Here is a 15,608-nt window from a genome sequence, read left to right as displayed (position 1 = left end):
AACAAGTCATATCTGCTTTTTCTTCATGCCCTTTAGACCCCCAGTGTCCCCAAATGCAACCTAGACACTTGATTTCATAACCAGGTTTGCTGAAATTTAGTCTGGGCCCTGTGGCTTAGGCCCATCCTGGCCTCCAGCAGGCCCATGAGTCTCAGGGAACTAGTCAGTCTGCTTGGCTTGGGCTGGAAGTTCTCAAGTGCAGCTTAACTGTGTTAAAATGGAATAAAACTTTGGAAGGCTGGTAACCCTAGGGTGTGTTGAAAGGAGGGTATGAGCCCCATCTCGCTTCCCCAAAGCCCTTTCGGCCTGCCCTCCTTCTCCCACCTCTTCAGATCAGCCTTATCAGCATGAACTGCGAAACGCAGGGAACAGAACTCAATGTGATGTTCTTCTGTTAAATCAATTCCTATTACAGTTACAATTTGTTTTGTAGCTTCTTTTGTGGCTTCTTTAAAAAAAAAAAAAAATGAAAAATGTCTCTCCTGTTGTGATTTTTTTCTTCTCTCCCCCAGTTCCCTATCTCCTCCCTAGGGCCTCAGCTTGTGCCTCTGTGTAAGTCCTGGGGTCCTGGGTGTCAAATGTCAGGCCTTGTACAGAGCTGTCAAAGAGGAGAATAGGCTGAGATGATTGATGACTGCAAAGCCTGAAATCCAAACCTCTGCTGCAAATGCTTCTTTTACAAAAAAGCTGGGGCAACCCACAGTGGCTATATTCAAGGTCAGCTCGCATACCATTACACCCACCGCTTTGGGCTTCTAACAAGCCAACGCATTCATCGAGGATTTCTGGTCTCTCTGTCCCTGTGTGCGTCTCTCTCTCTTTCTCTCCCTCCCCTTACTCTCCTGGCAACCCCCTGCCAAAATTTTCAAGCACTTAATCCCAATAAAAAAAGGCATGGCCTTTTTTTTTTTTTCCCCTCCCCTCCCTCCCTTTCCTTCAGGCTGCATTCGCTACGAGGAGCCACGGGCTGAAGCTTAATGCTGCACAAGTCAGATGACAAGATTATTAATGGGAGCAGGGGAATGTCATATCTGATTTCATGCATATTCATGAACAGAGTCATACAGCTGGGACCATGCGCCATGAAGAGACAGAGCAAGAGAGAAACTTTTACACCCCCTCCTTGCCGTGAAGAATCTGATCCTGGAGATTAAGAGTCCTGCCTTGCAAAATTCAATTGTTCTCTTTATATGTTAATAAAAAAGGGGAACTGCCTGCATGATAATAATGACGTGGTGCCAAGATGGTACGAATATCTCTTTTTTTTCCTGTCTCTAAAGTAACTGCCCTGAAGCTGATCTTGGCCTGGAGAACACTTTCCGCAAGAAAAAGGACATATGTTACCACCTAAACCCAGAATGAGTTCAAAAAAGCCCCAGCATAAGTTAAAAAAGAAAGAGAGAGAGAGAAGAAAAGGAAGCTTTGCAAACACTCCAGCATGCACCCTAGGTGAAACTGGAGATGCCGAGTACAGGAGAACTTTATTAGGGTTCTGATTTGTGCTCAGATAGCACCTGTTCGAAAGAGGTGAGACATCAGGGTTAAAGTACCAAGAGTGTTTTACTCTGTAGCTTTACTCTGCAGCTAGCTAGTTCCTTTTGCTTTCTCAATAGTGCCTTACAAAACATGAGGAATTTTATTCCCATTTTACACCTGGGTAAATTGAGGCATAAAGTTGTTATGCTTTATTGGCCCCATATCTGCCTTATCAGAAAGGTTCCCATTAACTTAGCAGGACAGGACTTGTAGGCACTTGAACTGAAGTCAGGAAGTGAATAGCAGAGCAGTAATGCAGCTATACCAGGGAGCTAATTCCATCTTCTGTCCTGTGTTGAGAAATAACACATCTTCCTACAGGACACCAGAACAAATAGAACAAATAGAAAAATGTAGGCACTGTGACACTTAGCAAAAGATCTATGGTATTTTTCCTTTTTCAAAATCCATCAGTATTATTGCTGAGGCTTTGTGAGAATTAAACTCCGTTATACCTGCCTTGCACACTGTTTCTAAGCAGAAGTCTGTTTTTCAGGCAGAAATATTCCATTCAGCTCTGCAGCAGCATCTACTTGTGAAGAGACAGAGGCACCCCATACTCTCAGACAGGTGAGGACCAAAATAAATAACAGAAGCAGCGTGTGCAACTGCGAAATCAATTTAGAATTTAATTGCTGAAAACCATCTGACAATAAACTATAACAGTGCATGAAATGGTCCTGTAACGGAAGTGGTGGCTATTCCTGGAGTCATTTAGAATTAGTTGTGGATAAAGCACAAGATTACAGTAGGAGACCGGACTAGATACTGGCCCTAGCAAATAGACAGATGACTTCTTTGCACCTTTAATTGCTATCATTCAAGGCCAGCAGCATATTCTCTCATGAGGATGCCAAACTATCCACGTGATCCAAATGCTCTTTGGTACAAGCTGATCTGAGTTGCCTGTAGGGCTATCACAACAGGCTTTCTGGCACAGAGTGACAGAATGGGAATGCCTGGGCAGATTCAGGCTTTCTGGAAAGCAGTAGGTTTATTCTGGTTTGGGGAAGGGGGATGAAGGCAGGGATTATTGCTATTTTTCCTAGAGGGCTCATTTCATAACTGTACACAAATATGTTCTCAGCTATGCAACCCTCATTGTGAAGTATATATATTCAGAGAGATAGTCCATATCTAGACAGGAACAGGAAATAAAACCAGAAGTATCTCTAGTAAGAACAATTTAAAACTTGCTGGGCTGTGGCTCCAGCAGGTACAGTTTAGCATGGGTTGGGAAAAGTGGCTGCAGTGTGCAATAAATCAAGTTTCACAGCAATAGTAGGGCAATATATCTTTACTGGGTAAAGCTAGGACACATCACAGGAGTCTGGCTCTGCCACTGAACTAGCAAATGACCTTGAGTGACTCACTTTACTTCCTTATCCCTCAGTTTTGCCATCCCTCAGTTTCCTCACCTGGAAATGAACAGCAACAACTACCTTCATTAAGTGCTTTTAAAGCATTTTGTAAAAGCAAGATACTGCTGTTATCACTATGCAGATGGTTATGACTGCTGTAGTCAACTATCAGATGATAGTGACAGCCTTAAGGATTCCTCTTAGCCCATACACAGCATACTGTTAAATATCAAACTATGTTTTAATTTCTGTATTTTAGGATGTCACCTCCTATCTCTAATAATTTCTCAAGTATTGGTTAATTTAAAGGACTGAAAAAAATGTCATTTTTCTCGTTCAAACAAGCAAAGCAAAAAAAAAAAAAAAAAAAAAAAAAAGCCCACAACTGATAGAGATTAGAGCAGTGGGAAGAACATGACAGTGATATCAGAACAGAGGAAATAACATGTTAATGACATTCAATATTCTCCCCGTGTCAAGTCATCAGCATTTTTATTGCCACTTTTCCTCCAAATACAGTATCAGAATTTATTGAGACAATCTGTCTCCATCACCTGTGATATAATATATTTTATTCAATAAGATATGGAATAATATTTATCTTTCAACTCCGATGACTTGTTTTAAGGACAATAACAGCTTTTTACACAACAGTTAGTTACAAGTGTAGAGTTTGTAAGTTTTAATACCAGACCTAAGGGCTACAAAGACTTTTCCATCAGGTAGAGAACAGTGAAACCAGTTTTCTGATCATTTGCCCTTCGCTACATTTCTCATTCATAAAATAGCTGGTGCCAAAAGACAAAACAAATGGTCCAAATGCAGCTCCTGTGAGCTAGTTGTTAATGGAAACTGAGGCTAGAAGAAACTGGTCCTTGTCATAAATTCAGAAATCCAGCAACAGAGCCTGTGTTTGATCTCCAAGGGGGAAGAGGACAGCCAAGAAAAACCTCTCACGTTATTGCAAAAGGCAGGCAAGCAGACGAGAAGCTGGAAGAGTGAAATGAAGAAGGCTGAGGGTTTATCATCTCTGGCATGGAGCGCACATCTGCAGTTTGACAGAACCAAGCCAACTTTTCAACTGGTCAGTCTGGGTAGCAATAACAGCACAGCTTTGCAAATGTAGATGCCATATCCCTGCTTCTGCAAATCAGTGGATTTCCTCATGCTCCCTGATGCACCTGCATTTTACAGCTATGGAGTACAGGGCCATTCCCCCTGATTTGGGGGTGACACCATGGAAGGGAAGCCTGGCTGACTCTGCCAGACCCCTATACCACCTTCCTTCAAGGCTTTCTATACCAGCAGTTTGACTACTCTGTTTTGATCCTCAGTCAGCTTAGGGTACCTACACAACCACACTGACATTCACAATATCCCTTAAATAGCTGTAATTCATTCTACAGCCAACCCTAAGCAGGCCATAAGAACCACAGACAGAGCTGAGACTGGCTTCAGAACAACTCTTTCCATGTACCTGAAATATTGCCAAACTGGGGCACATACCCTTAAAAACAGAAAAGAATGGGGTAATAACTAGAAATGCCTTATTGTTGGGTTTTTTTGTGGGTTTTTTTTTAGGGGAAAAAAAAAAGCAGTAATGCAAGAAAGAAGATGGAAACCAACTTTGAAATATAGCCACAGCTGCTCCTGTTCTTGCTTTCCTCCCTTCCCTCAATCACCCTACAAGAAGTCTGTGTACTTCAAATCATTTCCTGCCTGCAGCATCCTGATAAAGACAGGCTTCCTGCCATTTGCCCAGTGAGCTGGCACTCTGTCCTGCACTTGTTCCCCTTGACATGTCCTAAGGCCTTCAATCAACTTATTCTGCAGATCCCTTAGCTAGCTGTGATCAGACAGACCAGATGCCATCAAGGCCGAGAAGTAGCTATTGTTTCTGCCTATAACAGCATCCCAGAAAGCTACACCACCCACTAAAACCAGTTAGTCCCACTCCAGCCCTGCTTCCCTGCCCTTTTTTTCAAGCAGATCCAGCTTGGCTGACTGGCTCCAAGCTGCCTTCAGTGGGTCACTTGGTCTGCCTGGGCAGCTCTGGATTCTTCTTGTTGAATGGCATTCCTGCTGCCTACCAAAAAGAAAAATCACGTGGCCAAAAGAAGAAGCCAGATCTTTGGAAAGGGGCTGAAGAGCACTCTCATTCCCTTTGGACACACAGACTGGTGCATGGAGCAACAGCCAGCCACAGCAACATCTTGTAAAGTTGAGGTTCTCAAAAGGTAGTGCTGGAGGAGCAACGAAAACAGCAGAGAGCAGGGAATAACCTAACAGTGTCAGAGTAGGAAAGCTGTCAGGGTTTTTATAGCCCAAGTGTTTGTGACTCCACACACACTCGCAAGAAATGTTATGAAACTTTAGGAGTTGCATGTACACCTCTGGAAACCTAGAAATGCTGATCCGCCTTCTGCTAATAGTACTCCTTCAAAAACCCCTCATCTCCCTGCATTTGAATAATGGATTGATTCACAGTTCAGTGGCTGTGGTGGAAATTTGACCAGCCATGGGCTTGCCAGGGTACCACTCCATCTGTGCTCCTCGCATCGCCCACCACCCTTGTACCAAAGCAACAGGTACGAGCAGGCCACATCTGCTTGGCAACAGGCAAATGTCATTTTCAAGCACATCAAGTTAAGCCTTTGTCCCTGTAGTCACATCCATCTAAACCTACTGCCAGTTTGTTCCCTTTAACTAATCCCCTATTAAATAGCCAATGGCAAATATAAACCTTGATTTTTAAGTTGCCTTTCACGGGCTAATGGAAATGACTGCCACAGTCAGCATCGGTGCCTGCTCCCCAGCCCAGCTCACCCTGGCTTCCCACAGATTGCAGGGTTTTGACATTTTCAGCATTGCAGTGCCTGTATCCTGCCGTCTGCTCCCACCCAGGTGAACAGGGATGAGGACCTGGTGGAGGGGCAAACACGGAAGCATTGGCTCCTACCTTCCTGGGGCTCTGTGCACCTTGGTGCATCCTACATCCACAGCCTCTGCCAAGGGGATGTGGGCTGTTGCTATCAAAGGACCTTTCCAGTGCTCACTAAGGTGTGTTGTCTCTGCCTTTCTTCCTCCCCTTTGCTCTCGCTCACACATATGCACACTTCTCTCTCACCAGCAGTGTGGCTCCTTGCCAGCATATCGCACTGCCTCCGGGTATCTCACACTCCCTTGCTTGGCTGACTCTTTACTCACCTGACCCCATCGGATCTTTCTGATTTCATTCCTGCCTTCCCTTTAGGCACAAAACTTGTCGTTATTACATTTTCCACTCCCTGCTGGGCCGTTGCTTTGCCTTCCTCATAGTTCAGGATACTTTCCAGTAATTTGGGGTGTTTCATTTGCATCTTTCATTTATTCTTCCTCAGTTCAGAGGGAGCAGGCATGCAAGCAGGGGAAAGGAAGCTGCTGCTTCCCTCTCTGCACATTGATAGACTTTAACATGTGTACATATGTCATATACATGTTCCATCTAGTGATTGATATTGGTAGTATATATGCATATATATACATGGTCTGATCACTGTGAAGTTCTGGCCACCTCCTTCTCCTGTGGCACCGAGACATGTTGACCTCCCGTTGCTTCCTATTCACTTGACACCAGGGTGTCTAGTTTTATCCAAATGAGCAGTTGAATGAAGTTCTCAGCAGTTTTTTTACTTCAGAAGGGAAGACAAAGAGATCTTCCGTGACTAACTTGCAGAAGGAACTTCCCTTACGCCTGCTCCCTCCCTCACACACCTCAGACAGCAGGCAGCCTGATCAAATCAAACAGAAATCTTGGGAGGGTAGAAAAAAATCTGCTACAATTATTTGGCATCAAATCTTCATTTACTGTGTACACATTATCACAGTCCCATCTCATACAAGAAATTTGGTATGAGCAGTATGGGCTGGATTTGGCCCATCATATTTATTCCAACGGAAGTACCCACAGAGTTTTATAGGGTTTCAAATACTGCAGAAGCATTAAAAGTAAAGCAAACAGGTGGCCTTTTATTAAAAAAAAAAAAAAAAAGCTGCAGCTTTATAGGCATATAATATCAGACAACGTACATAGGAAATATAAAATGTGCATGGGGAGGAGGTAAGCAAACACTCATCAAATTTTCATTTACCACATAAGCTCCTAGTCTCATGCCTGAAGTTGGAATGAAGTTGGACCATTATTTCCCAATGGGGTCCTGAGAAGGGCTTGTTCTGTCCTGAGTTTCCCATCCTTCTGGGCACAGAGGGAGGCCCTGAATCTGATTTTGGATATGACTGTCTGATGGTCTGCTGTCTTCCCCCTGTATCACTGCAATAGTGGCAGCACTGTACCCTCATCATTTTAAGGTATAAGGAATAGAGCATCTTCAATAGCAAGACAGCTTTATTGGTTGATGCTCCTAAGTCCAAGCTAATTTGCCTTCAGAAGAGAGTTTAGAAGGTGCCTGTTCTAGCATTTTGGGAATATTGTGCAAGCCTTTTTCCTCCTCTTGTAAGCCTTTTATATACCTAAGAGAAATAGAAGTCCCAAGAAACAAAAGACTTGATTTTGATCACTACTGAAAATCACTTGATTTCATGGGATTTTCTTTAGTGTTATAAAAACATACACAAAAACATAATGTGACCTCTCAAAAACATTTTTCAGAGGACAAACTGAAGAAATGCTGAGTATTTTGCTGAAAACTGGCATTGTCCTGCACTCCAAGAAACCTTTTGACCACATTTGAACATCCAAATTCTACCATGTCTGTATGCCTAATGTTTCTTACTGGTTGATTTTAGGTTCTTCAGAAGATAATAGTTGAGATATATAACTTGCATGGCCTTGAATGAAATTTAAGCCATCTAAAGCAATGCCCTGATGACAATTTCTGGCAGACTTCAAGTCACCTACACACCCACCCAGCCTAAGCAAGTTGTTTGGGCTCCTTCTGTAGACCACAGACAAAAGTTGGCCCTTTGAAATGACAGTTCCTCCCTACAAATTACAAGTAGCTGCATTTAGCCAGTGACAACAGTCAATCTGGTTCCATGGCCACGGAGAAGTGGAGGTAACTGCTTCCTAAGACAGGTGTGATAAATTGTCCTGTCAAAGGGCTTTCTTTTCTCCATGTTCCAGAGGCAGCCCCCAATACTGATGACTGAACTAGAAGACTAACTTAGATGAGGATAAAATTCAGAGGTTAAACCCACCTTTGTGGCTCTGAGTTTCCAGTGAGATCCACCTCACACTTCCACTCTGGAGATGCTGTGGGACCAGGCACGTTGCCTCATGTATATCAAGGCATCTCAAAGTGCTGTTAAAACTTCATGAACCTGGGTGCCAGGAAAGAAAAGCCTGAACACTACATCCAGGGATGAGCTTGGAACAAGCCTGTCTTCCCTGTGTGTACCATAAATAGCAGTGATGTCACCATGTGTGGACATTAAAATTCTCCTGCTGCCTAATCTCCTGTTCTTTTTCTCTTTGAAGCAGGCCTCATAACACCTTTCAGGTAGACCCATGGCAGGCAGTGGTGACGGGTGAGGGTACAGACCCCTGTCAGTGCCAGCTAGCACAGGGGCACCAGGAACATTTTAAATTTGCTAATCCCTTTTCAAAAGATGCAAATTGGTAAGTCAGTTCTAATGCCAACTTGGCTGCTTCTATTCAACCAAAGAATTTAATACAGCAGAGGTCCCCTGAGAAGGAAAAATAGATTAAGCCCCCCCTAAAACTTTGGTAGTTGGTTTTACATACTGTGAGCCTCAGGCTGCTACTTGAATTTCACTTCAAACGTTTACTGCAAAGTATCAGCTAATTTTTTCTATCCGCCTGGTTACTCTTTAAAGGAGAAAATTTCATTAACAAACCATGGATATAAAATATGAAATCAGAGATCAGCTACTGCAGAGGAGAAGCCAAACATCACTAAAAAGGATTAGTTTCTTTCACTGTCTAGAAATTTCTCATGGAAGACCTTGGCTGCCCTTTTGATATTAAAACTTCCTAACAAGTATTACACAGGAGTTTTAAATTAGAACTTGCTGTCATTGGGACAGTTATAAACTCTTAAATATGTCCCTTTGCAAGTTGAGCTCCTGCAAAATGCATGTATGCGTGGTGCAAATCACTGGGAAATGGGTGTGTATTTGTGGAAAATTGCCAGTCGGACCCATTAATTACGGCAGGAGTTCTGCCAGCTGATTTATAAAATGAGCACCCAAGTTATTCCAATTAATTCCCATAATTCCACTCTGGATAGTGAACCACTAGTCGAAGTAAAATAAAGTTTGCTCCCAAGTGTGACCTAGGAAAACCAATTTTCTTTCCTACCATGAATTCAGTAGTTCCTCTGGTTTATGCTGGGGGAGAGGATCATTGCTTCCCAGGTTGCTTTCTAATTAATAATTATATATAGTGCAGTTGGGCAAGGTTACAGGCCCCCTCCAGTGCCAGTTGGCACAGAAGCACCAGGAACATTTGAAATTTATTAATCCTTTTTTTTTTTTCCTCCAAAATATGCAAATTGCTTTAAAAAAAAAATCAGAGAGGAGAGAGCAGTAAAGTGAGTTTTAGGTACAATCACGAGTCAGGGACAGAGGCACCTGCCTGTGACTAAGAAATACTGTCATTTCCATTTCCATGGCTTTCTTTTGCCCTTTACCTTCTGATATTGGCCCATTCCCAGCCATCACCTGAAAGCCTAAACAGTGTTCCAGGAAGCTGTAATGTGCTTGTCTCTGTGTGTGTGTGTGTGTGTGTGTGTGTGTAAGGGACTTTTGGCTCCCTTAAATGTCTGTATCAGGTCTAGGAATATATGAACTGTGACTAGCATACCAATCACTAGAGGTAATTGGAAACCCTATTTTCCATGGAAATTTAAAATTTGTATGTGAAAAGTCAAATCATTTTGGTGTTTGAGCATTCTGTTTCAACAGGACATCAAGGTTTTCTGCAGAGTGAACATTTTGTTTCAAAGAGGGAGAGGGGGGAGAGTATATTGTTAGCTCAGAAACAGTTTCAGGCTTTCAAGAGAAATTCTGAGCAGGCTGCTAATAACACTTCAGTGGTATCTGGCATAATTGAAAACTCCACTGGAGCCAATCAAGTTAAGCCAGTGTAAAAAATGGTGCAAGTGAAAAGAAGCCAGTCACGTTAAAATGGAACAAATTCATAAAACCGCACTTCCTTTTCACCTGTTGTAGAAGGTCTTTTTCACCCTTCCTGGGGAGTCAATCTCTTCTCCATTCAATTTCAATTCCATTTTCTAGTTCTTAAGCCCATGAGCATAGGCAACCGTCTCTGCCTTTGAATGCTTTATAAAAATGAATGTAAAGGTACTGACAAAATACCTTCCTTAAAAATAGTTTTGTGCTAAACACACAACTTCTGTTTTGGACATTCAGGTATTTGCTTTCCATGTATGACAGTGGAACCAAACAGAGCCTGACTCTACAACCTGTTATCCAATAAACTCTGAATTTTCCAGAACAGCTTATTACATCTGTTCTATCTCATCATGTCTTAGGGGTTTTGTGTTCATGATGTCATAATCTCCCAAACCCACAAACAATGTAAAGTTTACTCAGGTCAATTGCACATCTTCCCCTCCTCCTAAATTTTTGTTTGTTTTATTTCATTTCTGACAACAATAATCTCCTTTAATTGCTGGTTCTGCCAGTTGCATAATGGACTTTGCCTTCTGTTATCTGACCAGTAGAGCTCATAATTAGTGCTTAATTATGGTTTATAGAGCCACTTTGGTCTGATAGGAAAAATCTGCTTTGTTACAGTCAATGAAGTATTTAAAGCTACGTCCAGGGTGGGGGTAGGTTTATTAAACACTTGGGCAAGCAATAATAAACTAACATTGATTGAGCAACTCGATAGCTTTCTTTTATGCACTGGTTTAAAAAAAAATATTAAATCCAGATAGAATTGAAAATAACTTGGCATGGTAATGGAATGTCTCCGCTAAGAATGCACGGCTGCCAGTGGGGTCTATCACGTTGGATGTAACTCAATCTCAGCTCCAGAAAAGAGCACTTTGCAAAATATGTGGCAGCATCATTGCTATTATCTGAAAAGGAGGAGGGAGAAAGAATTCACTAAGGTCCTTCAGTCTGTTCAGAGCTAAATAAAGAATGATACTGCTGAGCATGGGTGTGTTTCTAGGGGAAGCTGCCAGAACTAATGAAAAAGCACGGACTTGATTTTCTTTTTAATTTTGCTTCCCTGCTTTCCAAGTCTTTCAGGGGAAATTGGAGATTGTCCTGAAATCATGACAATTTTGAGTTTTACATAGCAAATTCTGGTACAAACACAAACACATTTTATCTGCCTGCAGGTGCCCTCACACCTATCAACTAACTGAGACAATATTATTCTAGGCTTGGTTCCAGTTGGTCTGCCAGGCCACACAGACTGAAAGGGAAAAGTGAAATAGAATAACAATTTTTGAAAAACTGAAGAGGGAAAGGATTGTGCAATATCTTTTCTCACTAGTTTTCATGGCAGGCAAGTAGGCTGTTTAACCACATCATTCACCCCTCTATGTCAACAAAAAGATTAACAAGAGGTGCCTTTTAAAAGACACAATATTTTTTTTTTCACCAGGTGTGATTTTCAGAAGGAAAATTATGTTCAAGATCTGCCTAAGAACTCAGTGTATTCTCAGGGGTCTGGGGGGACGACTGTTTGTTGAGTGGGTTACATTTATCAAGCCCAAACCACCAATTATTACAGTCGTGTTAGCTCCTCTCTTCATATAGGTATTTCCCTCAGTTCTTTCATTTTCTGCTGAAAATGTGACACACTTTTCCATTTCAAGATATGATGAGATTCCTCCTTTTCCAGACGAACATGGGGGGGAATATCTGCCAAAATGAAATTGCCAAAGAAGGTTTTTCTAAAGTGACAGCAGCATCCTTCCTTGTTTAGCTGTGGACAGACAGAAGGCCACTGAAATGTGCACCTTCAGTCTATAGTCAGTTTATTCCTCTGGTAAGTTTTATTTCTTCATCAGGGAGGGTGATTTCATCATACTTGAAACAAATAGCTAAACAGATGATTTACTCATTACATGAGGTAGAAAAGTGATTATATTTGACCTTTTTATATACACCTGGTTGTGGTTATTTAAATGGACTCAAATTAGAACAGGATTGGACATCTCTGAAAGTTGCATTTGCCCTGCTGCTATTGAGTTTTCTTCTGTCTCTTCCCAACTGATGAAGTCATATTGTTATCAGCAGTATATATAACACTGTAACATGGTATCACCATATCTTGGGGAAATGGAATTTGCACAGGATGCCTGTGCTGAGCTCATAGATGAATTTCTATTGTCCATTATCGTTTATATCTAATATGAACCGTTCTACACAGCTCGTCTCTAATCCCCATGCTTGTTAAGGAGCTTAAAGAGTAAAATCAGTTGATTTCAGGGCCTTTTGGAGTTCAAGGTCAAAGTGATTATTTCCTTTTTTTTTTTTAAAGAAACGGACTCATCACAGTTTCCAAAGTTCAGTTCTTTCCTGGTTCCCTAATTAGAAACCGTACCAAGAGCATATCTGGAGGCTTTTATACATGAGATCAACCCCTTGCCCTGGGACCAATTATAAAAAAATAGCTTTACACATTTCACTGTTTGAATACCCAATGATCATACATGCTGTTGTGTTCTACAGTGAAGCCATGATAAAAATCATACCATTAGCAATTCTGGTCTATATCATTATCATAGTTTAAAATGAACATTCACACCAAAGCATAAGCCCATCAAGCACCACATGCACAAATTCAGTTATGGCATACACTTGCATTCATGAAGTCACTTGCATTGGAAACCTACAGAAAAAAATACTTTAAAATTAAAGTCAGTATCAGATTTTCTTCTCTTGAACACATCACACTTTTCTTTAGTGAAATGCACATGTTTTTGGAAAGTCCAAAAAGCAAACAGACAGAAAAATTTCAGTTTTCAAGTAAAACCAGATATTTCCACCAAAAGCACAGAAAATATATGTTTTCCTTACTTCTTTGTTTGTTTATTTTTTGAGTTAAAACCCGTGATAATGTTTAGGTATATGTAAACATATTTACACAAATTCCAAATTCACACACACTGCTAGTAAAAAAACATGGTTACATAAATAAGAACTTAAATTACTGCTTTACAATCCTTATAACCCTGACACATATATTTGTACATAACATATACGTAGGTATAGAATATGTGTACATAAACAGGTGCAAAGACAAGCAGGCGATATAAGCATGTGAACACATCGCCAGAGCATGTCCCTATGTGTAAATGTAAAGCCTCCTGTAACCAGTCATTTTCTTTCAAATTTAAGCAGTATCTGAATGAGTTGAAAAAAGGGTCAGAGATTAGAAGGGATTGTTTAGGATTCAGGAGAGAGCTTTGCATTCCCCTTTTTGAAAGCTAATAAAACATGTCCCTAAAATGCTCTTATTGCTCCCTCTGCCCACGAGTGCTTTGGTCCCCAAGTTGCTGCTCGTGCTGCTGATCTGAGCCCTGGCCATTGACCTCCTATTAACCTCTGTAGCAACCCACAGATATTTAAAGGAAAGGCACACTTTGGAGTGATGCCTGATCTGCTGAGAGACAGAATCAGCATCGCTGGGCTTGAGCCCGTGTCTGAAGCAGAGGGTACAGGAGAAACCCATGGAGTCTTTACTAAAAGGGTTCTTCTATGCCATGAGCACTGGAGACCTTTGTGAGGGCCTGCTCTATCTAGAAGCATATTAGGAATTCAGATCAGACAGTATCAGCATTTATCGGACATTTAACTTCTAAGAAACTGCTGCCTAAGCGTGACTTCATAAGTGGCTCCATGCTCTTGAAATGCTGCTGAAAGCCTAACGGAGACGGCTCTGTTACTCTCACCAGCCTTGTTCAGTGCTTTACCACAGGACAAAACACTTGACTTCTCTTATTTTTCTTTATTAAAGTCCATAATGAAGACCAAATACCACTTCTTCCATTAATTAGCATGGCTAGAGAGTCACAGACCCCCTTTGATCCTTTGAACTGGTGCTGATACTCAGAGGCTACTGCATCTAAGCCTTTAAGCCATTTGCAGTATCTATCCTCCTCCTTCTCGGCTGTGCACAGCTTACAGAAAAGGGTTGATACTAGGTCAACAGGGTCAGGATCTGCTGTAATCCTGCAGGAGAGTTCATGATAGAGCCTGAGCATATCAAACCAAAAAAAATGTTTAGATTACCTCTCACACAGATCTTTTTTTTCTGAAGCGATTTACCCCCAGGTTTCACACTTACTCCCAGGGAAGGGCATCCTAAAGGAATATCAAAAGTAACAGACTCCACTATAGCCATAATATTTCCTTGGGATATTACCAGAGGAGATCCAACCTTGTAAAAGGACCAAGCCCTCCTGAGTGGTAAAAGTTCTGCAAGACTCAAAAAAAAAAAAGTTTTCTATGAGCAGTGGAACTAACGATGCCCAGTTTCTTCAAGTATGTCCTGCACATTGCTTAAATCACTGGAAAACACCACTCTGTGCTGCCTCCCTCTTCTTGCCATCACTTCAGAGACCCTTCTCTCATCACCTGCCTACTCAGCTCAGTAAAGGGCCAAATGCACTACGGCTGGTTCAGATCTACCCAGAATCACTCTGATCTGTGTGTCTATGCTGCCTGAGCTGTCTTTTCTTCCAACAGGAAAACTCTCCCCTCCACCAGCTGCCAGTTCTCCAAAAGCATTTAGCATCATAACGCTAATAAATACCTCTACTCCTGTGCCAAATTTTGCTGAAACCAACCAGCAAGTTCAAAACTTATGGGGGAGAAACTGGCAGATGGATGGACAAAGTCAATGATATGTTACTAAACATTAACAGGTTCTTCCCCAATGCCATTTTAGCTTAATTACTCATATCAGCACCTTCTCAACTAAACAGATGAGTTGCATCATGGCCAAAAGATCATGAAATAGGACCCTTGTTGAGCCAATAAGGGGAAATGGGTAAAGGAGTTCATGACCTTCAATTTGAATCAATCCTTACCAGCTTTTTAAATTCAAGCAACCATTAAAAGTAATTCCAAACAGATTCTATCTGCCATAATAGTGACTAGCATGTCCAAGAGATGGTATTTAACATACCCAGTCACTAAATTCATAGTGCTTTATAAATCAGCATCAACACTGAATTACTTCTGAAATCAAACTCGGCCTCTTGCAAATTCTGGGACCAATTCTGCGAACATAGAAATGTTTCTGCCCACTTACCTCAGCCCAGCAGCAAGGTTAATCTAAATGCCTGGAAATATTTACTTTTATAAACCCCATTGAAAAGTAATTTTGTGAAATTACAAAGGGGAACAAGAAAAGGCTATCAAACTACTTTCACTTCATCTTGGAATAAGGGGTGCCTGTCCTTGCCAGTTCCTCGGTGCAGGGGCAGAAGAAAAATGTCTATTCTCACCATGCCAGGAGCAAAGAGTAGGAGACGGGAATGTGTGAGGCACTGTGAAGAAGACAATGGGGAGAACAGGTCTGTTGGGATGGATAAAGGCAAGGGTCCAGCCAAACAAAGTGATGAACATTCACCCAGCTCACATCAAAAAAGACATGTAAGGTTTGTAACATATTGGCAAATCTCTCACCAAACCATAATGCAAGTTGCAACTTGAAAAGCTAAAGCATGCAAACACTCGCAAAATAGACCCTACAGCACT

The sequence above is a fragment of the Falco cherrug genome, chromosome 7 (assembly GCF_023634085.1).
Source record: "Falco cherrug isolate bFalChe1 chromosome 7, bFalChe1.pri, whole genome shotgun sequence".
In the NCBI taxonomy this organism is placed as follows: Eukaryota; Metazoa; Chordata; class Aves; order Falconiformes; family Falconidae; genus Falco; species Falco cherrug.
The sequence above is the reverse complement of the archived record's forward strand: the minus strand, read 5'-3'. Positions refer to the sequence as shown.